The 27,823-nt window shown below is 33.1% G+C and overlaps 1 long non-coding RNA gene across 1 annotated transcript; it reads left to right on the top strand.

Moving 5' to 3' along the window:
* Positions 1-212: 212 nt before the first annotated feature.
* Positions 213-26,120, top strand: LOC107869669. The gene is made up of 3 exons (XR_001673894.2): positions 213-851; positions 1,084-1,163; positions 25,912-26,120. It is a non-coding gene; the product is annotated as an uncharacterized LOC107869669 (long non-coding RNA).
* The last annotated feature ends 1,703 nt before the right edge of the window (positions 26,121-27,823 follow it).

The raw sequence follows: 27,823 nt of genomic DNA on the forward strand, positions 1-27,823 counted from the left end.
GAAACTCAGACTTAAGATTAATTCGAGCTGGGGTGAAAACAACTAAAAGGGTGAAGGAAACAACGAATAATAATTGAGAAAAAATTGAGTTATGAACAAACCTGTAATTGAATGGAATGAATTGCATAATCTTGAAAGCACAATGTGACACTTCAAGATTATACAAGAGAGATGGTGATGATTGGATGTTTCTAGATATACATAGTGTCTTTGGAAAAGAACGGAAATGAGCAGAAGATTTTTTGGACCGAGTAAAATGCCTATTCTGCCCTTGGTCGTTCCTCACTTGACATTTCTATATAGTAGATAAAGATCTGGCCAGGCAATTTATTATGAACAAAACATCTCTGTTCAAGAATTGGTCCCGGCCCAATACTGTCCCAAACCCAAAAAATAAAATAAACATATCAAAAAAAATCAACATCCTACAAAACTTGAAATTAGATCCGATAAGTGACTCGCCTCTTCACTTTCCTCACCTTCTTCATCAACAACTTCAATGAAACTCTGCTGAAGTGATGAGATATCCATGGTCAGCTGCTCACATAATGTACGATCACCCATGATTGGATACGAAAGCATGCTCGAGTAGATGTCACTAAGGGCGTTTAAAATCTCACAAATATCAGGACTCTACCTTATTGAGGACTCCATTAGGAAATGCTTCCAACAACCATGGCATTCTTTAATAGGGGAATGTAACTCTCCGTCATTCACCTATTAACTTTATAAGGTCATAATCTATTGATAAATTTCATCTCTTTATAGGTTGAGCTCTTATAGGAACTAATATCACTATTCATGGATGAAACTACAATAGATTTGTGACATTTTACCATCTACAGCTGTAGGTATGTCTTCTTAATCCGCTCTTTGTCTCACCCTCATCTTAAAGTTGTTGCCCTAATAGAGATCTCCTTGTTTTAACGTTTTCTAATTCTCAAAATAGGGATTTGTCTCATTTTTATGTTTACTATTATTTTTCCTGCATTTGGTGCTTGTTGGATATTGTATAAAACTTGTACCTACAATATAAAAAATAATGTTATCAAAATAATCCCCAACTGTGTTCCCTTCTCTCAGAGCATGAGCCACCTACACCAAATCAGGGAAATTCTTTCTTAGGATATTGATTATCTCCAGCTTCATCGACATATTCTAAGGTACTTCTCAATCCTTACATACCTTAAAGCTATATCTCCAGCTTGTATTACTATTCCTTCCCAGCTGTTCTCATTTCAGCATAGACAAAATCTCTCTCTTTATTTTCGATGCAAAAGGAACTGAAAATTAGACCCGGATTTCCTTTATAAGCCCTATCAAAGTTTCATTTGATATCACCGCTACTAAATCCATTCCATTTAATAGCCTTTGTTACCAATAAAGGGGTCTATTCCTAAAAAATTTGAACAATCAAAGGGCAGTTTTTAGGAATACCCATTAGCCAAGGATATGAAGTCATAGTAAAAAAAATAAATTCTCCTATTGATTTGTAACATTAATTAATGTATAAACATCTTACCTACAAGATAGATAACATTTATCCTCCTACATATATGGAAAATTACCATAGCAAGTATAATTTTAAAATTGGGCGTCAATTTAGGAACACAATCAGCATGCCACGACTTTAGTATATTATTTCTTAGTTGAATAGATGGACCATTATCTCAAGTCGTTGCTGCTAAGATTTACCATAGAATCTTTGTAATTAGACATTCACAAAATAAATATTCCAAGGTTTCTAGATCTTCTCTGTTGCAACAACAATAATTCACATTCTCCACAACTCTCATCATCACTAGTTCCTCCCCTATAGGTATTAACCTTTTCCAGACTCTTTATAAAATTTAATATCTTAAATGGCAACCCCTTTAGCCAAATTTTTGTAAAACCTCTTACTTTTCTTCATCTTTCCTTACCAGATTTCAAGCACTAGACATTGTGAATTTCCCCCAGTTGGCTAGTTTCCACAAAGCTTTATATTAATTACCAAAATCCTTTTCAACAGTTACATTAGCCAGAATATGGATAACTATTTCATCAGGTTGTAGTTGGTTCAATAGAGGTATAATCCATCCATCTCTCAACATTAGTTAATTTACATCTTCGAACCCACCCTTCATCATATTAGTAATAGGTAAAACATACATAGTATAATGTACCTAATTGAGTCCAATTACATATGATGTGCTAGCACTTGTATTTCTTGGTCAAGGTAGTTTCTTTCGTAAAGCATGAACTTTCAGTTTTGTAAACCTCCCCTTCATTCAACTAGTGCACCTAATTTAGTCCAATTACATACGATGTGCTAGCACTTGTATTTATTTGTTCCCACCATATGTACTTTCTTCCTTAAAGCATGGTCTTTCAGTTTTGTAAACCTCCCCTCCATTCAACTATTTGAGGTCTACGTCCCTTGCAATACTTAATCCCCATAAAATTAACCCATAATGACTTCTTAGTACTAAAATTCCACTAAAACTTAGCACAAAGAGTTTTAGATACATCAAATAGGAAGCAAAATCCCAATCCAGCTTCATTTTTAGGACAACAAATGTCACAATCCAATTTCTTAGGTCATGAAGGCACCTATTATAACCCACAAATAGGTAACAAAACCATAGTCCAAAACTACTATTAATGAACGATCAAGAGAAATACAGGAAATAACTGAATGAAATTGAATAAAAAGGCAAACATAGAATACAACCCCAAGACTTGGTGAAGTTAGCATAAAATCTCTAATACAACAGAAGTACAAAATGAAATACAGAGTAAATAAATATGTACAAATCATCCCCGAATACAAAATATAGATAAATCTAATCATAATAATAGAGAACAGGAATACTTCAAACATCAGGAGCTAACCGTAAATCTCCAATTCAAAGTTGCTCTGCACGATGCATACGTTAATGTTTAGAAACTGTACTATGATTTATAGGCTACAGAAGTATAGTATGAGTACCAAACATGTTATACTCAGTAGGCATCAACCGACTGAGCTCTAAAGATGATACAAGCATAAAAAATATGTAATCCAGAGATATAAAGTACAGAAAACTATCTAGGAAACTAAACATAATCATATTAATGGGGCAATGTGAGTAAACTATCATATTCTAATAGTATTCAGGAACTAAAGTACAATACCTTATATTACTAACCAATATACAAATGAAGAGAGAAGGAAGGATATATAGTATAGTAGTAATACAAGTCCAGAGGATACATAAATGATATATATAAATAGGGAAGGAGAGGGATATACAACGATATCTTATATATATATATATATATATATATATATATATGTGTGTGTGTGTGTGTACAAACCTATGTAGGACTAAACTGAGAGATAACAACTCGAGGAAACCAATCTAACCTCTCGAGGATCACAGCCAAAAAGAAAAGCGAATACTTGAATAATCAAGGTCTATAACAAAAGGATGAGTAAACATGATGTAATCTAACAATAACATAAAACACTATGTGAAAGAAAAAGAATCAGAAACATAACAATAATCTCGAGTACCAGCATATATATATATATATATACACACACACACACACACATAAACCTATGTAGGACTAAACTCAGAGATAAACTCGAGGGAACTAATCTAACCTCTCGAGGATCATAGCCAAGAAGGAAAACAAATACTAGCATAATCAAGGTCTATAATAAAAGGATGAGTAAACATGATATAATCTAACAATAACATATAACACTATGACAAAGAAAAAGAATTAGAAATATACCAATAATCTCGAGAACCAGTACATAATCATACTACCATGAACTAACCATAATAACCAACAATAATGTATCAGACTAGTCTGGATAATCATTAACCTAACTGGGCCCTTATAAGCCCAAAATGTCTAATCAAATGCTCAAAAAACAACAATCCTACTGTATACCTATACAACCCCCCATAATGTCAATAAATACAAACACCAAATAATTATACGATTTATAGGAAATACATGTAAATGAATGGATGCAACATAAATCAATAGTTAACCATGTCCACAGATCCTACATACCCTAAGCACCATGATCAAATTAGTTCCTTAACATATTAAGTATTCCATCAGTGCAAGACTTGAACGAAATGTAATATCATAGATGCTAGACTCAAATTGTAAATTGTATCATACATATAGAACTTAAACCATAAATAGTATCATAAGTGCCAAACTTGAATAGAAAAGGGTATCGTAGGTGCCAGTCTGAAATCGAAAATAATATCATAAATGTCAAATTTGAACCCGAACCAAAATCATAAATGCCAGACTTGAGCAAAAAATAGTATCATAAATGTTGAACTCAAATTGGAAATAGTATGTTTGATGCCATAACTGAATAACCATTGTCCGAGATCAACTCAGGGACTAAATCAACATAATAGCATAAAAAGAGGCGGTATTTTTCTTGACAAAAGTAAACAGCAGTGGTAAAAGAGTGGATAAATCATGGACCAGAATCAATCTCTATCTAATTTCCAAAATATCAACTTAGGTTTCAAAAGATCGTAAATCATAAAATAGGTGCTACAATTATCATTATAAAAGAATTCATTTCAAAATTGATAAGTGGGAATAAATATGTTTTTAGAAAAAAAATAGTAAAATCATTGATTTGGTTGGAAACATACCACTAATGGAGAATGAAGGCTCCTTAAAGTATGTATGCCATCACCAGTATCCAAATAATACAACAATAAATGCCTAAGTATCTGTATACTAGAATCACGTCCCAATTACTAACTTGAATGATAAATCATCTACTAAGAATCCTTAATATCAAACTAAGGTTATCATACTAATTATTAAGGGTAAGAGGGTACTATGGAAATAAGAAGAATTTTATTATAAGGGTCGGGTCACCTTTCTAGTCCTAAATTATCTAAATAGCTAAGTCATGATATAATAGTCTTAAACATATCCTATAATTCCTACCTAAACACAATATCATAGGGAAAAGTAGATTGAAGACTACCTCGATGTCGAACAGTTTGTCTTGAACCATCCATAAATAGCTCGCCTTTGCGCCATGATTCCAAAAATAACAACATACTATCAAACTAACCATCTATGTGTTAATAGGAGTATAATGATGCCCATATTGCTATATAAAATTCTAGGACCAAAATTGGGTCAATAATAGGCTCATGGGGCCCGGTAAAGAAATTTCAAAATCTAATCTGTCACGAGGTCTCTTAAAGCACAAGAACTACTTGCTAAAAATATGATCACAAATGGAGTTTGAATTGAGGTCCAAATCAGCCGACAAAGTTAAGAAATTTAAAAACTAATTTCTAGGAATTTACAAGGAAAAGAGAAGAATTGGCCGAGGAACAACAATGAAAATGATGAAAAGGTGATGAATTATCTTTACCTTTACCTCAATGGATGATTCCACACAATTTCCATGATTCAAGCTCCAACAATAGTAGAAAAAAGGTTGACTCAGAATTCTAGTCGGAAATTATAAAAAACAAAGTGGGTATTCTTGGAAAATGACAAAGATGAAGTTATAATCGTATAGATAGTGATTACAGGAGAAAATGCATCTAGAATTATAAAAAATTGAGCTTTCTAGCTCATAAAATGTCAAAATTATGAAATGGGTTTGTATTTGGGTCTTATACTCACCGATTGTCACTTAAGCAATACTTTTTTTGCTTTAACAACTTGGTCATACGGTCACAATACCTCTTAAACTGAAAAATGGTTGCATAAGAGACCTGGTAAAATGGCCAACAACTGCTTAAGTAGCCATACTAGCACTAGCAACATCTGAAAATTAATTGGACCCCCAGAACTCATCTGAAAACCTACGAATATGAACAAAAAGGGAAAATTGATTATAAAATGTTTTGGATCCAATATAATCATCGAATTTAGGAAAAGAAGTTATTTACAACAAATTAACCCCCGGGACCCCTATTGGGCTATTTTAACTAATTTTTAACTCAACACTCAAAACAAAATATAAAGGCATGGGACCCAAACTAACTATGCTACCACACTAAATTAGACATTTCAAAATCAACGGCGCAATCTAAATTTCTATCTAAGGTGATTTTGATCAAATGTGGGTCCCAAACACATAGGATCATTTTTACCAAAATCTACCCAAGAGCCCAAAACGAGTTCGAAAGCCCCAGGAACCAAACCAAGGGTCCCCTAGACTAAACTAAATGCTTTGGAGCTAACGACATGGTTAGATTTTTCATCTGAGGACATTTATTAGGATGTTTGATTTGAGATCAATTCCTTAATAATGATATCTGCAAAACAAGAAAATGAGCCTAACTGCTTGATAATCGAATGATAGGTTTGGAAAATCATAAATGACCTTTAGATGCAGGGGGAAGGTTCAAAATGTAAAAAATATGAGAAAACTTCTTTTTACAATAGTCAATGTACAAAAAGTGCTTAAAATAATAAAGTAGTTGCCTTACATTCCCCGACATATGTCCCCATAAAACCTCCAAGAAGAAATAAAGCTCCCAAGGGATGTTGCTATTAGTATCCTTTTTCAACCAACTTCCTTACTTTACTTTCCAAATAGCCACAACTCAATCTTAACAACTAGTTGGCCTTCAACTAAACAGAGAATGATTGATGCATGCAAACCCAAACCTTTAAATGCTTACATCACACTTAAACAAAGCATAACCAAGAAAAACCTCAACCAAGGCATGAGCTATACCAGCAACTCTAAATTCTAAATCTAATATTATTTTACCTCTCTAAAATATATGTCTACTCTAAACCAAATGAAGTATCATCCACGTCATATTTAAGAAATTACATTAAACTAACGTAAAATGGATGAATATGATATACCAAAAATCCATACCGCTAAGCATAATAATGAGTCCATATGGTTATACCTGGATGCACAGTTGGAGAAAAGGATCACCCAAGCTAGAATCACAACAGAACCATAAAAGGAAAAGCTTGCCTTTACTCTCACAACCCATTCAAAAATCGACCTTGATTTCTAACAAAAAGGAAGACTAATCAACCAAGGCTCTAGGCCAAATGGATAAGAATTGTACGAAGGGAAACACTAACTAGATAACACCAGTCTAGTTGTCTATTATGCAAGAATTATTCAAGGTCAAAATAATAACATTAAAAACAACAATATAAAGTGTAGGCAGCACAAGAAAATAAAAAACACTATTGTTATGACTCTATGATCATAAGAAGGCCATAATACCAAAGAAAAGGGACTTTAACCCAAATATTACACCTCAAAGAGAATACTACAGTAGTTCACTCAATCCACCACTAAAAAATAAATTATTGGAGAAGTCGCCTATGCATGAATCCACATAAGTCATACAACAACCAATATAGTAAAAGAAAGGCATGAACACCAATGGGTATGGAAATGCCAACACAATTCAAATAATAACTAGAATGCAAAAGTCAAATATCCATTATAATAATGGAGTCCAAAGGCATAGTCTTGATATGCCTAAGGGAGTACCAATTTGACCATGTCCAAACCTGGACTAAGTTGTTGAATGACCAACTGAGGCACAAATTTTTCTATCTCTAACTAAAGGTGTCATAACCCTATGAGGTTGATCTGCCTGTGTCATTAGAGTAATAGTCCCTCGGGGATACTCTTTAAACTTGTGACCAGTCTTCCTATAGTCATAATAAACTCATAAAGCTTTAACCTGGTGAGAAACACAAGCTAACCCAAATTGGATAACCACTGATGCCTGGGGCACTCCATAGACCAATAACAACCTCACCACAGTCAAAATAGGCTCCTAGAATATTTTTAGGTACCATGCCTACTGATCTGGAGTTGCTGCCACAACCTAAAGTTTTTTACCAAATACCCTATAAGGTTCGATAAGAACTCTGACCACTGTGACCACCACAACTAATTTGAGAGCCCTCTATAGTCTCAGATGTTATATGTATTGAACTGATAGGCTTCAAGTAATATTGATACTTGTTGAGAATATCCATACTCCTAAAAATATGCCAATAATTCTCTACTAATGATATGGCCTCTTACCTCTATCTCCATAAGTCTCAATATATACTCTCTATGTTCTTTACAAGATCAATAACATGAGAGACAAAAGAAGCAGTAGCTACCAAATAATTCAATACCGAAGAGTGGCATAGTTATCCCTTTGATAAATCCATGCACCATCTCATGCCCTAAATATTGTCAAATTAGATTTTTCCTACCCCACTAAAGAAACCAAATCTCATACTCTATAATAGACAAGAAGCCCTACTGAAAACCAAAAATCCTAACTTTTCTATGAGAATCCCTTGACATACTACACATCAACTTTATCTATGAAGTTCTTGTAAAAAGGCTTACGATTCCAAACACTAAATCCTAAAATGCTGAGCCGATCATAAACACTGATGGCCTGAGCTGACACAGATCCTCTGACTGACGCTGAAGATTTTTTATATAAATATCTAACCCTCTAGCCCAAAGCTACAGTAAAACTCTACTAGCATGCTTTAAAGTCTCATCTTTACCTATTAATTACTTTGTGCCATCTATCTAGGAAAGAAAAGAGTCAAAGAAGTAATGGAGGTTTATAAAAATTACAGATGACAAGCAGTCAAGAATAAAATTTTCTAAGAAATGCCCCATAGCCTTCCAAAGATTTGATACAAACGTATCCTTGCTAATCCACAGAAATCTACTAGATACTTAACTCTTGTACCAAAATATTGGTAAGCCTAATATCTAATATTAATTTGTCACAACCTAATTACTTAAGTCATGATGGAACTTACTATAACACAATAGTAGGTAAGCCAACCCATAATCTAGAGCAACTATTAACGGACTATTAAGAGAAATAAAGAAAATAAATGAATGAATTTGAACAAAAGATTTATATAGGATTAAACCCCAAGATATGGTGAAGTTAGTACAAGAGCATCTAATACAATAAGATTACCAAATGAAATATAGAGCAAATATACATGTGCAAACCTTCTCAAAATATAAAATAGAGATAATTCTAATAACTATAAAGGAGAGAAGTAATACTCCAAATGCTAAGAGCTCACCCCAAATCTACAGTCTAAAACTACTCCGCATGATACACACATCAATGATGAGAGCCCATACTATAATTACAGGCTACAGAAGTGAAGTATGAGTACTAGACACATAGTACTCAATAGGCATCAACCGAATGAGCTCCAAAGATAATACAAGCATAAAAACAAGTAAAGTAGGAATATAAAGTACAGGTAAATAACAAGTAAACTAAACATAATTTTGCTAATGGGAAAATAAGGGTAAAATATCCTATCTAACTGTATTTCGGAACTAAAGTACAACACCATATATCACTAGCCAATATATTAATAAAGAGTGAAAGAAGGATATATAGTAGTAATGCACGACCAAAGGAGAAAAGTGAGGGATACACGATAATATCGTGTATATATATATACACGCACACACACCTATGTAGGAATAACTCAGAGATAACAACCTAAGGGAACCAATCTAACCTCACAAGGATCATAGCCAATAAGGAAAGTTAATACTAGAATAATCAAGGTCGCTAACTAAAGGATGACTAAACATGAGATAATATAACAATAGTATATATTACTATGAGAAAGAAATAGAATTAAAATTGTACCAACAGTCTTGGATACCAATCCATAATCATTCTGCCACAAACTAACCATAATAACCAATAATAAAGTAACCATTTAGTTGAGACAATCATTAACCTAACTGAGCCCCCATAATCCAGAAGGTCCAACCAAACACGAAGCAAACAAAAATCCTAGCCTATACCTATACAACTCCCATAAGGTCGACAAATATAAGCACCGAATTATTATATAAACCAATAGAAAATCATGTCCATGAATACTACCATACCATAAGCACCGAACTCAAACCAATTTTTTTTTATCATAATAAGTACTCCATTAATGCTGGAATTAAATTGAAAGTAGTATCATAGATGCCGAATATAAACAAGAAATAGCATCATAAATATCAAACTTGAACTAGAAATAATATCATAAGTGCCATACCTGAATCAGAAATAATATCATAGATGCCAGATTAAAATTAAAAATAGTACCATAGATGCTGGATCCAAATTGGATATGTATCATAAATGTCAGATTTAAATCATAAATAGTATCATAGGTTCCACACTTAAATTGGAAAGAGTATCATATGTGCCTTTACTAAAGAACCATTGCTCGAGATCAACTACGATACTAAATCAGCATAATAGCATAGAAATGGTCAGAATCTCTCTCAATCAAAGTAAACAGCAGTATTAAAAATAAGATAAACAATAGAGCCAAATCAATCTCAATCTAATTTTCAAAATAACATCTTTTGTTTAAGAAGCTCGTAAATTATTAAATAGGCTAGTAAAATTTTCATAACGAAATTCATTTTAAAACTGAAATGTGGGAATAAATGTCTTTTTAAAAAATAATAGTAAAATCATGATTTTTATTAGAAAAGTACCACTAAGTGACATGAAGGCACTTAAAAGTATGCATGTCATCACCAGTATCAAAATAATACAACAATAAGCACCTATGAATCTATAAACTAGAATCACATCCCAATGACTAAGTCAAATTATAAAATATATACTAAGGAATCCTAAATATCAAACTATGGTTAATATGCTTATAATAAGGGTAAAAGGGTCCGATGGCCATCACAAATATTTTATAATAAGGGTTGGGTCACCTTTTGTAACACCCCGAGAGTACACCCTGGACACCACACGGTGGTTATGACCCCAAAGAATCACAAGCTAACCTATGAGCTAGTACCTGCTGTGAGCACTGAATAAAATGATAAAGACATGCATGGAACTTAACAAAAAATTCCATAAGATTTTAACAACTGAAAATCAATACTACATCATAGTTATAAAACATCTGAAACATACTGTCAATATTGATAAAATAACTAATAATAATGACTAAAAATTAAATATCTATCTGAAAAAGTCTGAAAGCTTCTAAAACTGACTGAACATGGAGTTTATGGGACAAGCCTCCAACTTACTACGACTAACTAAATATCTTAACCAAAACACTGAAAAGGGCATAAACGGTCCTTGGGATATGAGGACTCAACACTGCTACTACTGCTGCACTGGGATGTCTAGGTGCGGTCAGAAATTTGAAAGTCTGAACCTATGATATGAGACATCATAGCATAAAAAATGAGTATGGGTTCAGTACTTTGAATTTAATGGTATGATAAATGAGGTTAGGCTGATGTTTATGGCTCATATGCATGAATAATAACTGGCTAAATAAATTGCATGATACAACTGATGTATAGTATGCGAGAAAGCTATAAAATCTCAGAATGCATAACCAAGCATATGGCATGATACTAGGATAGGCTGTAAACTAAAATACTAATACTAAACAACTAATAATTGTATGCCATGGTCAAGCAAGCCTGAAAACTAAACTCTATACTGAATACTGGACTGAGACTATGACAGCTATTATCTAACTAGCATGCCTTAATATGAGCTAATTGGGGGACAACCTATAATGCTAGTTGGAAGGATGTCAGTACCGTACCATGGGTACTAATACTGGCTATGTGGATCTACTAATCCAACAAAAAACTTCAGGTTTTCCAACGTCTAAACCACTATTAAATGGCTACCTAACTTAAGGAATAAAACTAATAAAATAGAGGAAGAACAATAGTAATTACTAACTTGAAAAATGATTATTCCAGAAGTAACACTAAATTTTATCGACTCTAGGACTACATAACACTCTAGCCGCTTCTATTTATACTCACACTCACTCTCAGGCAACTTGGCTCTAATACCATTTAGGGGACGGATCGGGATAACGGGGAGCAAAATAACAGTTTAAAGTAATTTAATCTTTGAAAGTATTTTAAACTTTCAAATTTAATGTTAAAACAAATTTAACTTTAAAACAACAAAGTAAGATTAAAATAAATCAATAAAAATAGTAGAGAAAGAGAAAAAATTATACTTACAATTAATTTTTATTGATTAGGGAAATGAGAGAGAGATTACAGAGGGAGATGGGAAATATGGGAGATGGTAGAGAGATTTTGAGTTAGGAAATTTCAAAATGCCCTATGCTATCACAAGTTAAAAGCCTTAAATAGGCTTCAAAAATACTGACTAATTTTTAATAAACTCTATTATTTTATATTTGTCCATACACTAATGAAAGCTATTTATTATACACCTGTCTAGGAGTAGCTGATGACTAATTATTCATTTTGAACGTGTCTTTGACTATCTTGAACTTGAGGCTTTTGATGATTTTAAGAAGACTTTTGGCATTTTCTTTCTTGAAGATATGTGCCTTTGTCTTCTAGTTTTCTTTTTTGTGGGTCCATTAAGTAGCTTTTCAAACATCGAAGGGGTATGGCCACTTTTCTTTCAAACATCAAAGGGGTCCTTTTTTAGAAGGTACGCCTGTGTTATTCCCTATGGATTTAGCATATCCCCGTAGGTAGGTTCGCAGGCATGTGAGGATGTCCTGTTTAATAACTCCATTATCCATTTTGAATGATTCTCGTTATAAAGATTTGACAAGGCTTCTTTGAGTCTTTATTTTAATTCTTCCTTAGAGAGGTGTGATTCCTTCTGTGAGGAAGAATTTGTTGCTAGTTTCTCTATTTGAGTCCATCCTTTAATCTTGATGGTTTTTCTTAAGTATTTGATCCTTTAAAATTCATGGATATCAAAGGACTAATAGATAATATATTAAATTCTATAGAGATAAAAAATTTACACCAGTTAACATTTTTTGGTAGTGTTGAAATATTTTGCTCTACTTGGAACTTTTCAAATTGCTTTTGAAATTGTGTAGGCAATACCTGTTTATTTCCTCCAAACTGACTCCACTAGTCATAGAACCATCGGGAAATTACAACAGTCTTCATCTGCTCCAAATATTTCATGGACCAAGAGTGAGTATTGGGCCTAATATACATAAAGTTGTACTAGGACACTTTATAATTATACCAATTATAGGTCTGAGGTCTGTTATTTCTAGATAGAGGAATAGGTGTATGTAGGTGATCTTCTAGTCTTGAGGAGATCATTTGTCTCCACACAGTCCCAATTTGTATAACATGGATTTAGAATTTTTGGTACTAAAAATTTTTTGTACTTTTTATCAAGTGTCACACCTACAAATCTACTATCTCAAATTTCTTTTTATCAGGAACACTTTGCTCTTATTTCCTTTGTGGAGTGGCAGGGGAGACGGCTTGTAAGTAGGTCTCCGGTGGTTTCATCACATAACTATCTTTAGTTTGGATAGCAATATTTTTATTGTCTGATGAATATTCTTCGTTAAATATCTACTTAAGTGGTTGAATTCTCAATACATTATAGACTCTTTTGATGATAGCGGAATAGTAGGTTTTGGTAGGGATGAAAATTCTACCAAGACTGAGAACTTATTTTCCGACCTTTTATCGGACTTTTTATCTTCTTCTGTAAAAGTTTTTTTCATTTTTTCCTCTGGCCTTAACCTTGATCCTGGTGTTCCAAGTCTCATAATTTTCCTGTAGAAAAATTTTGTTAAAATTTTTGGGAGAGAATTTCTCCCCTTATAAAATTAAATTTGTTGGCATTTTTAAAAAACAGATTAAAAGAATTTTTAAATTGGATAACTTATAAATTTTTTATAAAATGTTCTTTAATAGTGGATTTTCTCTAATCCCTATAGGATTGAATTTGTAAAAAAATAGTTTAATTTTTTATAAAATCACTTTCTTCTTTTGATACACTGTTTAGATAGGGGAAAATAATCTTTTATCCCAAAATAGTGGTGTGGATGCCCTCTAACTCAGCAATATAAGGTTTTATTTGAGTGATAAAAGGAAAACCTAATATTATCTCTTCATTGATATCTTTAGTGATTACAAAATTATTAATAAAACAAACTCCGTCATTGCAAATGCAGGCTTTGGGAAGTCTATAATTTATTTTTAATTTTTCCCTGTTGCAGAGAATAAGCGTGTAGTACCTTTTTTTCAGTACTCTATAGGAATTAATCCCTCTATAATGCAATTTTCATCAGAACCTGTATCAAACAATGCAATCTTATTACTTTTATAATCTTTATTGATAACTACAGTAATTGATATATGGTAACTTTGTGGTTTAACTATAGTAATTGTACTAATTTCTGATTTGTTTATAAGATGTTTTTCTGGAGATTCTATTTCCAGAGACTCTATTTCTTTTGTAATGCCCCGATTTGCTAAACCGGAATGCTACACGGTGTCCATGATCCCGAGGGACCACAATCTAACCCATGAATGATAACTGTACCTATAAACTGCATAATATCTCATAAAATATGCAAAAACATGAACTGTAAGGCCATAAGGTTCAATACTGATACATATCTAAAAAAAATATGGTACAACAATACCAAAAAGAAGCATAAATACTGAAGTCTGAACATCTAATCTGACATCTAGTTCGAAAGCCTCTAACCGAACTGAATAAGGAGTTGATGGGACATGTCCCCAACTAACTCCAACTACTAAAATAAAGTGAAAACTGAAATAGAAATGAAATCATCATGTCCTCAAAGGATGAGGACTCATGCCTAACTCTGACTGTTGATCCTGGAATCTACTGCTGATTTGGAGCTCATGCATCTGAACCTATGGTATAACATAAGAGAAAGCACCATAGCACAAATGTGTAAGTACGTCTGAATGTACTGAGTATACAAGTGAGGTATTATAAATGCAAAGGGTTATATGCATGGACAATACTGACTGATTTGAACGTGAGAGTACATATATGCATACGTAACTGTAACTAAACTCGTGGAGATACGAACTACTGAGTCTGAATACTGACAACATAAGTGTACTGAAAATGAGATTCTGAAAGACTTAGTTTACTGATATTGATATGTAAATCACTAATAAGTGATGGATCTAATACTATATTACTGAATACTAAGAGGCTGATATTGCATTACTGATAAATGAATGATTGTTTCTGACAGTTTGAATTATGAAAAACTAGTCTGATTGACTGTATCTGACAGTCCTGAAGCTGAGTACTTATAGCATGAGTTTTGATAACTATTGTGATTGATAGCATAAGTGACTATATCTCACAGTCTATAAATCTGAAGAAAGCTATCTGAGTTCCATTCTATTTTTGAGTTGACTGTATGTGATAGTCCTGATATACTAAAATCTGAAGAGCTATCTGATTTCTTTACTAAGACTGGGTAGCTATAGCTGACAGTCCTGAAATCTATAACTGAAATTGTGGGAAGTAGTTATCTTACCGACATGCCCCAAATATGCTATAATAGCTAAGCTGGAGACCAATCTCTGCCCTGAATGGAGGAGTGTCAATACCGCGCCACTGTTAAGGACAGATGTGAGAACCCTATACTGGCAAGCGGGTTAAGCCACCTCATCAACCCTAATCAAATGGGTTAAGATGTCTCAACCTACTCTGGCTACATAGTTCTGGAACACAAAGATGACTACTAAGAATCACACCCTGAACTGGCGGGTGAGTTCCCATCCTTGGGTTCACTCGGTGCTAACTTCTACTCCTATCTGAAGGACACTGAACTGAATAACTAAGCTGAACTAAATAACTGAACTGAACTAATTAGCTGAACTGATACTGATTAACTGGACTGATACTAATGGTATTGTTTAACAGAGCTAAACTTAGTTTACTGAATTCCAATGACTAACAGAATGTACTGAGTTCTGAGGACTGGTTGAGAGCACTGAAGTTACTAAGATTGACTGTGAATACTGAGGTTGCTGAGGTTACTGAGCACTGAGATTACTGAGATTTCTGAGTTTCCCTGAGTTATATAACTGACTGAATTCTATAAATCATGGCTTTACTGAGAGTATCGTGAAAACATGACATGTCTCTAGGCACACAGCTATATTTTTCGGGTACAAGTACCCCCAGGACTCGATGGAAGAAAACTGGCACAACTTGAATTTTTTAAGTACACGACTATCAATAACAATCCATAATACATGAGTGGGGTATTTCATAAAGTACATGGTCATCATAATATCTATCATGAATAGGAATGCTTATAATCAAGTCATAAATCTCATATTCTAATATCATGGGCATTCCGACAACATATACTATTCATAGCAATCCCATGGAAACCATTCAAGAGTAAGGGAACGACAACATGTAACGTTTAGTTCATATTGTAATGATTTGGGGATATTTTACTTCATTTATTTATTCAACATCTCAAACATGGTAGGGAAAGCATGGATATATTTTGTGTACATAATTTATATCTCCATTATCATACATGCTTTATACCACAACAATAACAACACAAAATTTGCATGGAAATTCATATTGGAGTGTATGACTAACATGAACTCGTTATTTAGATATCATGAAATCATGTAAATATGAAGTTCTAACATACTAGGCATTTTATCGAACACCTTGCATGCATTCTTTAAGGCATAGGTGGATTTCATACTTGCATTCTATCAATCCATCTAAAGATCATGTTTTTCAACTAACAACATAACTTTCATGAGATATACAGTCACGATACTATTATATAGCAAAACAAACAAGCATCAACATGGGTATGATCATATCACCACAATCAACCAAGCTTTTGTATTTTAAAGATTGATTATTGAACTCCACGGATGAAAGGAATCCCATACCTTGGAAGGGAGGTTCTTGATGATTAACGGAGGAATTTCCTTGAAATTTGATCTTCAAGCTTGATTGTGCAACCCTATTTGTTTTTCTCCTATGGTGCTCTTGGATGATGAGCTTTGAGATGTTAATAGGGTTGTAATGTGTTTAAAAGCTATATATTTCGTAGGGTTAAGTTTAGGGACGTGTAAAGTGTGTTAAAAGACTTAATTACCCTCAAAATAACTCAAAACAGAGTGTTTTTGGCATTGGAACTGACTTAGGCGGCGCCTAAACAATCGCCTAAGTTTGGTTGGGCGGCGCCTAACCAATCCCCTATCCTTACTATCTCTCACGAAAATGGGTATAACTTTTCACTCGGGTATTGGATTAAGGCAAAATTGGTATCATTGGAAAGCTAATTCAATTCTCTACAATTTGGTAGATCTAAATCAGCCAAAATACCACATTAACATCGAGTTATACTCATTCAAAGATGACCCTTGCAAAATCGAACACTAAAACTTGATGGATTCGAAAACTCTCAGCTTGTATTACCTTAAGTGACTCATATGAACATGATTAACGTATCATAAACTATATTATTGCTAGGATACTCATTGTAAGTCATGAACTAAATTACTACTCATAGGATAAGAGGTTTCATACGTAGGAAAAATGGTTCGTCTCCTAGCTTAGAAACATACGGGGTATTACAATATCTCCCCCTTAGGAACATTCATCCTCGAATGGAAATTAACTAAAGCGGAAGAGATGATAAGATGAAGTACATACAAGACAAACACTACCGAAACATAGGTTCATGACTGAAAGCTGAACACAACATATTGAACATGCATATCTGATGCATGGGAAGCTGATTCATGAATATAAGACAGAGGATTCTAATAAAGTAAGTTTTCTCAAAATGAGAATCCATATCTGATGCACAATTGAAAGGCTGAATCCATGCATATCTGATCCATAATTATATGACTAACATAATACGTGAATGCATGATTGAAAGTACTAATGAGCTGATCACACATATCTAATGCGTGAATTCATGACTAAACTTACCCATGAACATGCAATGGTAAAGGTATCAAGTTTTAACTGAAAATTGAGCATAGAACTGAATACCAAGTTTGGCACTGCAATATAAACATGAGAACGAGTAAGTTTAAGGAAAACTGTTACCTTGAACTGATAATACCGATAAGTTTGAGATTAATTACTCCATATGTATGATCGGAAACATGAGAACATAACTAAGTCTGGGACGTGGTAGATATACTGAATATCATGATCTGAACTGAATCTTGAAAACATGGCATACGACTGAAGTTGGAGTTTGAGGGTTAACTTATGAGTACCCCTTCTCCAAACTGGATTCATCAAAAGAAAATAGAGCAGCATGTTTATGTCATGAAATTTTGGGGGTATGATGTATCTCCCCCTTGGGACACTATGTCCCTTAAAGAATACTGACTTGGATAAGCTACTGAGGGAAATTAAGGCGATGCATAAGACACCTAGGATCTGATTCATGACTGAATAGCTAGGATCTGAAACTGATACATGATACATGAGCTGAGCTGAACACGAGTACATAAATACACTAACTTATCTGATTAACTGAATAACTGATAGCTGAAAACTGGATCTACAAAGCTAAACTCTACTTAGTTTGAATAGCTGGGCCAAGATTTTTGAGTTTTATGCATAGGAGATAAGGACTAATTGAGTAGAATGAGGTATCTGAGCATGGATTCATGAAATCTGTATTATTTTTAAATGCGAAACGAAGCGTACGACATGGCTCTGAGGTATTCTATAACTGGGGTACTGAAACACTGATAACTGAGTACTGACAACCTGAATGCTATGGTCAAGCATGTCTAGAACTGAACTGAGTTTCAAATCTGGTTACTGAACTAAAAATGACACTAAAACTAAGCCTATAGCTGGTACAGAAGTACTAAATTCATGGACTGAACACTGATCACTGAGTGCTGGATACTGAAACTATAATTGAGTTGGCAACTGAGTTTTTGATGGCTACATGCTGGGAACTGACATAAGTCAAGGATCTAAATGTACACTTACACTTTGTACTTTCCTAACTTCTAAATACGACCCCTTGCTAGATGTTTACTTGCACATTTATCATAACATTCAAGCCTATCTTCACAACTACACCCTTGTGCAAAGTAAGCATGCAACAATCTTCTCTTATCTAAACAACTGCTCATCACTACACTGTTCCATAAGGAGAGCTAACTAGAGGAGTAAATCAGGAGGACCTGAAACATGAATAGATACAAAATAAACTTGACACATGACTGAAACTTGAGGAATAAATTATCAATAGTTTGGATTTACCAATAAGGTTTGAACTGAGGATATACATGACATAGTCTAAATGTATCTGATCTGTAAGGGCATAGCGTGAGTAATGGAAGCTAAGTATACTGGAAAGCATTATATGCGTACATGAGTCATGAGCTGCATGACCTGAGTCTAAAGTTTTCTGTACTCGTGGGATATGATTTGAATACTGAGGGAGATGGAACTGAACTTCTTATACTGGGAACTGAAGGCGCACATAATCCCATGGAAAGTGTGTAAAAGTAGATTGTTCTCATGGAACATAACTCGTACTGTGGAGTAAAAGGGACTCCTTATGCTGAAAATTGAATTCATACATGATTATAGTTCATGACCATAGAGTTGGTATGCAATGCCTGAGTTGGTTTCGTGATAGCTAAAGTGAAAAACTCTACACTGAGATGAGAATGGGTCTGGAATTGTCTTCCCTTACTACTTTTTATACATACTGGCTCTACTACTAAAATCAGAGGGCCTGGCTTAGGTACTTGATCTACCATCATATACCTACATTATGTTCAACACCTGTCTGTCTTACTAAACACATCATCTGATTCTGTTTCCTCATATACTGCTAATATCACATTCACACCTTCATGCTTAATTTTGAGTCAATAAACTTAAGTTTTTAGCTCGTACTATTCAAGCCTACTGATCTAATCCCCATGAATACATAATCTGATCAAATAGAATAATACTATCCCAACTCTCCTACTGTTAAACTTCTAGGTGCAAGAATGAGTTCTCATGATCATGAATAAAATCTGTACGACCTTAGAATAATAATGAACTGATGGGATACTGTTTGAGTCTGTGGCTAATCCTATAACTGACTATAGGGACTGTCTGCGAAAGCCCTATCTTTAGGACTTTGAACTTCACTGTTTTTGTAACCTTAATATTTAGGTAAAGTAAACATGAGGGGTGCATGATATGAATCTACATGGGTTCCTTAGAGAAACTTACCATAGCATGATCTTGAGCCATGAAAGAAGGGAAACTATTCCTAAAACATCTCATAGCCTCCTGCACATAAGTGTGGTGCACAACACGCCCATGTATAAGACTCTACTTGATGTAGCTTTAAGACTTCCTAGGACACTGTTGAACCTTAGGCTTTGATACCAAGTTTGTAATACCCCGATTCGCTAAATCAGAATGCTACACGGTGCTCATAACCCTGAGGGACCACAAGCTAACCCATGACTGATATCTGTACCTGTAAACTACAAAATATCTCATAAAATATACGAAAACATGAACTGTAAGGCCATAAGGTTCTATACTGATACATATCTGAAAAAAATATGGTATAACAATACCAAAAGAAAACATTAATACTGAAGTCTAAACATCTAATCTGACATCTAGTCTGAAAGCCTCAACTGAACTGAATAAGGAGTTGATGGGACATGTTCCTAACTAACTCCAACTACTGAAATAAAGTAAAAACTAAAATAGAAATGAAGTCATCATGTCCTCAAAGGATGAGGACTCACGTCTAACTCTGACTGCTGATCCTGGAATCTACTGTTGATTTGGAGCTCATGCCTCCGAACCTATGGTTTAACATAGGAGAATGCACCATAGCGCAAATGCGTCAGTACGTTTGAATGTACTGAGTATACGAGTGAGGTAGGATAAATGCAAAGGGTTATATGCATGTACAATACCAACTGATATGAACGTGAGAGTAGATACATGCATACGTAACTGTAACTGAACTTGTGAAGATACAGTCTAAATACTGACAACATGAGTGTACTGATAATGAGATTTTGAAAGACTAAGTTTACTGATATTGATATGTAAATCACTAATAAGTGATGGGTCTGATACTGTATTACTGAATACTAAGAGACTGATATTGCATTACTGATAAATAAATGATTGTTTCTGACAGTTCGAATTATGAAGAACTAGTCTGATAGATTGTATTTGACAGTTCTAAAGCTGAGTACTGATAGCATGAGGTTTGATAATTGTTGTGATTGATAGCATAAGTTACTATATCTCATGGTCCATAAATCTAAAGAAAAAACTATCTAAGTTCCATTCTATTTCTGAGTTGACTGTATCTGACAGCCCTGATATACTAAAATCTGAAGAGATATCTGAGTTCTTTACTGAGAATGGGTAGCTATAGCTGATAGTCCTGAAATCTATAACTGAAATTATGAGAAGTAGTTATGTAACCGACATGCCCCAAATACCCTATAATAGCTAAGCTGGGGTCTAATCTCTGTCCCGACTGGAGGGGTGTTAATACCGCCCTACTGGTAAGGAGCTGTGAGAACCCTATACTAGCAGGTACTCAATGAGAATGGTGGGAACCCTAAACTAACGGGTTAAGCCACTTCATCAACCCTAATCTGATGAGTAAAGATGTCTCAATCTACGCTGGCTATGTAGTTCTGGAACACAAGGATGACTACTAAGAATCACACCCTGAACTGGCAGGTGAGTTTCCATCCTTGGGTTCACTCGGTGCTAGCTTTTACTCCCATCTAAAGGACACTAAACTGAATAACTAAGCTGAACTGAATAACTGAACTGAACTGATTAGCTAAACTAATACTGATTAACTGGACTGTTACTAGTGGTATTGTTTCGCAGAGAAAAATTAAGTTTACTAGATTCCAATGATTGATGGAATGTACTGAGTTCTGAGGACTGGTTGAGAGTACTGAAGTTACTAAGATTGACTATGAATACTGAGGTTGCTAAGGTTACTAAGCACTGAAATTACTGAGATTACTGGACTACTGAGATTACTGAGATTTCTGAGTTTTCCAGAGTCACATGACTGACTAAATTCTATAGATCATGGCTTTACTGAGAGTATCGTGAAAACATGACATGGCTCTAGGCACACAACTATATTTTTTGGGTACAAGTACCCCCAGGACTCGATGGAAGAAAACTGACACAACTTGAATTTCTTGAGTACACGACCATCAATAACAATCCATAATACATGAGTGCGGGATTTCATAAAGTTTGTGGTCATCATAATATCTATCATGAATAGGAATGCTTATAATCAAATCATAAATCTCATATTCTAATATCCTGGGCATTTCGACAATATCTACTAGTCATAGCAATCGCATGAAAACCATTCAAGCGTAAGGGAAGGGCAACATGGAACGTTTAGTTCATATTGTAATGATTTGGGTATATTATACTTCATGTATTTATTCAACATCTCAAACATGGTAGGGAAAGCATGGATATATTTTGTGTACATAATTTATATCTCCATTATCATACATGCTTTATACTACAACAATAACAACACATAATTTGCATGGAAATTCATATTGGAGTGTATGACTAACATGAACTTGTTATTTAGATATCATAAAATCATATAAATATGATGTTCTAACATATTAGGCATTTTATCAAACACTTTGCATGCATTCTTTAAGGCATAGGTGGATTTCATACTTACAATCTATCAATCCATTTAAAGATCATGTTTTTCAACTAACAACATAAATTTCATGAGATATACAGTCATGATACTATTATATAGCAAAACAAACAAGCATCAACATGGGTATGATCAAACGATTGATTCTTCAACTCCACGAACGAAAGGAATCCATGGATGAACACTACGCATACCTTGGAAGGAAGGTTCTTGATGATTGATGTTGGAATTTCCTTGAAATTTGGTCTTCAAGCTTGATTGTGCAACCCTATTTGTTTTTCTCCTATGGTGTTCTTGGATGATGAGCTTTGAGATGTTAATAGGGTTGTAATGTGTTTAGAAGCTATATATTTCGTAGGATTAAGTTTAAGGACGTGTAAGGAGTGTTAAAATAATTAATTACCCTCAAAATAACTCAAAACGGAATGTTTTTGGAATTGGAACTAACTTAGGCGTTGCCTAACCAATCGCCTAAGTTTGGTTGGGCGGCGCTTAACCAATCTCTATCCTTACTATCTCTCATGAAAATGGGCATAACTTTTCACTCAAGTATTGGATTAAGGTAAAATTGGTATCTTTGGAAAGATAATTTGATTCTCTACAATTTGGTGTATCTAAATCATCCAAAATACCACATTAACATCGAGTTATACTCGTTCAAATATTACCCTTACAAAATCGAACACTAAAACTTGATGGATTCAAAAACTCTTAGCTTGTATTTCCTTAAGTGACTCATATGAACATGATTAATGCATCATAAGCTATATTATAGCTAGGATACTCATTGTAAGTCATGAACTAAAATGCTACTCACAGGATAGGAGGTTTCATACGTAGGAAAAATGGTTCGTCTTCTAGCTTAGAAACATATGGGGTATTACATCTTTATTGTCACTTTTTACTGCTGATGTTTCACTAAGTTAAATTGATGTGATTTGGGGTCTTGATCTGGATCTAAAACCCTTAGTATTTTATTAGCAAGTGATTCTGTTTTTAGGTTGTTAAGTCTTTTCTTAACTTGCCTAAGTTCTTCTTTTATGTTTAATAATTCTATCTGAAGATCTTGCATGGTTGTTTTAGACTTATGTTCTTTAAATTAATTTAGTACATTTTTCATTTTAAAGGGTTCAATAATTTCTTTATTATCAACCTACTGATCAAGAACAATATCTTTTAGGGCTATTAAATATTTTTTGTTAAGAGTTGGGTCTTCTAGATGATTTATCATGTCAAATAAGGCCTCTCTCTCTCTTAATTGTTATTGGTGATAACATTTAAATAATGATTGTCACAAGTGCAAATTGCACCGCTACATTTACAATGGTTTGTTAATTCACTACTATCTTAACTCTATGCCACATTAAGTTGATTATTATCACTAAGACTTTCATCACAAGAACTATTTTCATTTTCATCAAGTATTGAATATAATTTATCTTTAACGTCGTTTCCTAATTCTAACATATTTATCTTGTCTTTCTTTTTATTTGGAACCCGACAATCTTTAGCCCATATCCAGTTTTACCACAGTTCCAACATGTTTCATTATTGGTTCTATTTTCTCCCTTAGAAGCCCTTTTATATCTTTAAATTATTTTTTATAATAATGATATTTTTTAGCTTTATCTTTATAATTATTATGTTATTTTTTAATCTTTTTGGTAGCTTCCTTTGAAGGGGTTGATAATTTAATATAATCAAAGTCTTCGCAAAAACTTCCTAGCTCATTGTGAGTTATTTTTTATATCTTTTAAGTTGATTTTTAAGTTTAATATTCATACATAATTCTTGTCCCGTGACATTATAAAACTTATAATATCACCATAGGTTAAAGTACTATAAGGAATTTTTCTCTCAAACCTATCTTTTAATTTTGTTCTAACCTTTTCGACAAATAATGTTGGTAAGCCACTTATAAGTTTTTCCTTCCAATAATCATGATTACAATCTTATTTAATCATGACTTTTGTGAGGAAAACATATTTATACCATCTAACTTTTGACATGATAGATTTGATAATATCTCTAAACTTCTATCTTGGAAAAGTTGAGGTTCTCCTATAAAATATTTGCTATACTATAAATAAAAGTGGTGGTGACATCTTCTAAGGGTTGATTTTCAACCATTTTCATGGTTGACTAAGTCTTAATAATTTTAGTAATAATTGTAGCATTTAAAATGCTTTGTCTATTATTATCTGTGAGGTAATTATCCCACCAATATTTTATATTAACTGTAAAACCTGATATAATCATAAATGCTGCTTGTTTATCCAAAAACCTGGCAATATTATATGTCGTAATGCCCATTCCCATTTCATTTAGTTTATTATATATTTGATGTTCTTCTAATCCATCAATATTCCTTTCCGCGGCTTCTTTTCAAGAATGTGAAGTATGAGATAAAAACTCATTTTCTTCATACTGCATATCTAGAAATGTGGGATTTTTATAATAATTCTTTTGTACTGAATATTTGGAGCTTTGTTTGTTAATTCCATTATCATTTTTTTATGATAAAGTTCTTATAACCTTGTCATTTGTGACTTTTAATTCAGATTTTAATCTTTCATTAATTTTTCTTAAAATATCATCGGTCATTTCAAACTTTTCTTCAAATTTAGGAAATTTATCATTAGAAAATTTTGGTAATTAAATATTGGATAAGTTTCTAATTTTTTATCATTATGAGAAGAACTTGGTTTATCTCAAAAAGTAATAATTTAAAAACAACATGTAATAATTGATTTATATTAATTATTTTGTTGGAGTATTTTATTTATATCCTTATTTGTAGGATCACCTTTAGTATCTACTATATCAAATTTAAAAGGTGCGGCAATAACAATTTTACATTCTACTGGTAGGCTAATTTTTTCTAACGGAGGAATTGTTGATTCTATTATTTTATTATTAGTGGTATACCATTTATTAACAGTCATGTTTAACAAATCTTTTTGATCATCTAATTTTCCAGTAATTTCGAACCACTTAAAAAATTCAATATTAATCTTAATCTTTTTATATCATTGCACCATTGTTCTCTAAAATAATATCTTTATTTTAATGAATACTTTTATTTATACCATTCCTTCTTAATAGAATTTTCTAGACTATTCCATGATTTATCAAAATATTCAAAGTCAGGTTCAAATATTACATCTAACCTAATCATGTGTAGAGAATTTGTTACACCTACCATTTCACTAGCAATAGGACATATAGATTTTTTAGCTTTTAAATTTGTAGATTCATATTTTACTTTTGAAATTGTTTTTGAGAAATCAACTCCTTTTAATTTTTTTTCAGTATCTTCTAATGTTACTTCCCTTTCTTCTACAGATTTGGAGACTGAAGGCCTAGAAAAAGACATTCTTCTACTAGAAGATGCTTGATTAAAAAATTGTAATCTTAGAATTTTAAATCTATAGATCCATCTGGATATTGTACTATTTTTTCAATGTTTGAATTTTCTTCTTCTACTTCTAGCTCCGTTATGGAGTCGAAATGCCAATTATCTTTTATTTATACATCATCCCATTTTATTATTTTTGGGGCAAAGGTATTATTATGATTAAGGTTAGCTTCCATAAGCATGATATCTCCTTTATTATTAATTATTTTAGCCTTAGGGGCTAAGGTTGTTTTAATTAATCAGTAATATTCTCTATACATTATTGCTATTTCTCTTGTATTTTCTTTACTATTCATGTTTATTGTTTTAATATTTAATGTTAATGTATCCATAACATTTTGATCTTTAATAGCTATAAAAAATTAGGATAACAATTAAAATATACTAGGCGATTAGTGAGGTTACTTTGTAGTACTCCTAATAATGAATCATCAAAATTTAATTACCTATTATCGCTTAAAAGAAGACATATAGGTACATGAAAACCTAATCGATATAATTATTTAACTGCTACTTGGACAAGACCTATGTGAAGGAACTTTTAAGTTTTTGTATGTCTATTAATATCTTCAGCTGCTAATAATTTAATAGTTTCAATATTTTTATTAATTTCAATAGTAGATTCTAAAGTTTTAATATTATAATTTTTAACAAAATGAAAGTTTACAGTTTTATAGACAATAAACTTTCTTTCAGAATATTCCAGTCTTGTAAATCACTTTCTATTTTAGCAATTTTACTAGAGATGATAGAAATATTAACTCTATTTATTATGTTTTGGTTGGTTGGAGTATTCATTAGGATTTTTGTAGATGAGAGAAAAAAAACTATCCTAAAACCAAAATCTACTTTAGATGTTACTACCACAATAATTAATTTTGTGTCTAGTAATTACTAATTTTCTTCTCCTAAAATTCTTTTATTTTATTCCCATAGGCTTGGCGACAGGAACACCTTCCAGGTCCAGCTCTATTTTCCACATACTCAGAGCTAATCCAATGAAAAATTCCAGGTTCACCAATGTCTAAACCGCTATTAAATGGCCACTCAACTTAAGGAATAAACCTAAGAACATAGAGGAAGAACAATAGTAATTACTAACCATAAATATTATTATTCCAGTTGTAACACTAGTTACGATCGGCTCTAGGACAGTATAACACTCTAGCTGCTCCTACTCAAGTTGGTTGAACAAGTCATTAATTTTAGGAAGTGGATATTTATTATTGATTGTGACTTTTTTCAACTAACAGTAATCAATGCATATTCTAAGAGAACCATCTTTCTTTTACACGAAGAGGACTGGTGCGCCCCATGGGGAAACACTAGGCCTGATGAATCCCTTATATAAAAGTTCTTTCAAATGTTTTTTTATCTCCTAAGATCTGCTAGAGCCATTTTATAGGGCGGAATAGAGATATGTTGGGCATCTGGAATAAGGTTTATTCTGAAGCAAATTTTTCTTTTAGGAGGAACTTCGGGAAGATCTTTGGGGAACACATCTGGGAATTCCCTTATTACTGAAACTGACTCAAGACTAGGAGTCTCAAAATTAGAGTCTTTGACTTAGACCATATGGTAGACACACCCCTTAGATATCATTTTTCGCGCTCTAAGGTACGAAAGAACTTGACCACTAAGTGCTGAAGTACTACCCCTCTATTAAAGAATTGGTTCATTTGAAAACTTAAAATGAACAACTCTATTTCTACAATCAACTGAAGCATAGCATGAGTGGAGAAAATCCATGCTGAGAATGACATCAAAATCAATGATTTCTAACTCCACGAGATCAACTGAGGTGACTTTCTGGGATATTGTGATCAAAAAATTCCTGTA

This window comes from Capsicum annuum, chromosome 4, assembly GCF_002878395.1.
Source record: "Capsicum annuum cultivar UCD-10X-F1 chromosome 4, UCD10Xv1.1, whole genome shotgun sequence".
Taxonomy (NCBI): Eukaryota; Viridiplantae; Streptophyta; class Magnoliopsida; order Solanales; family Solanaceae; genus Capsicum; species Capsicum annuum.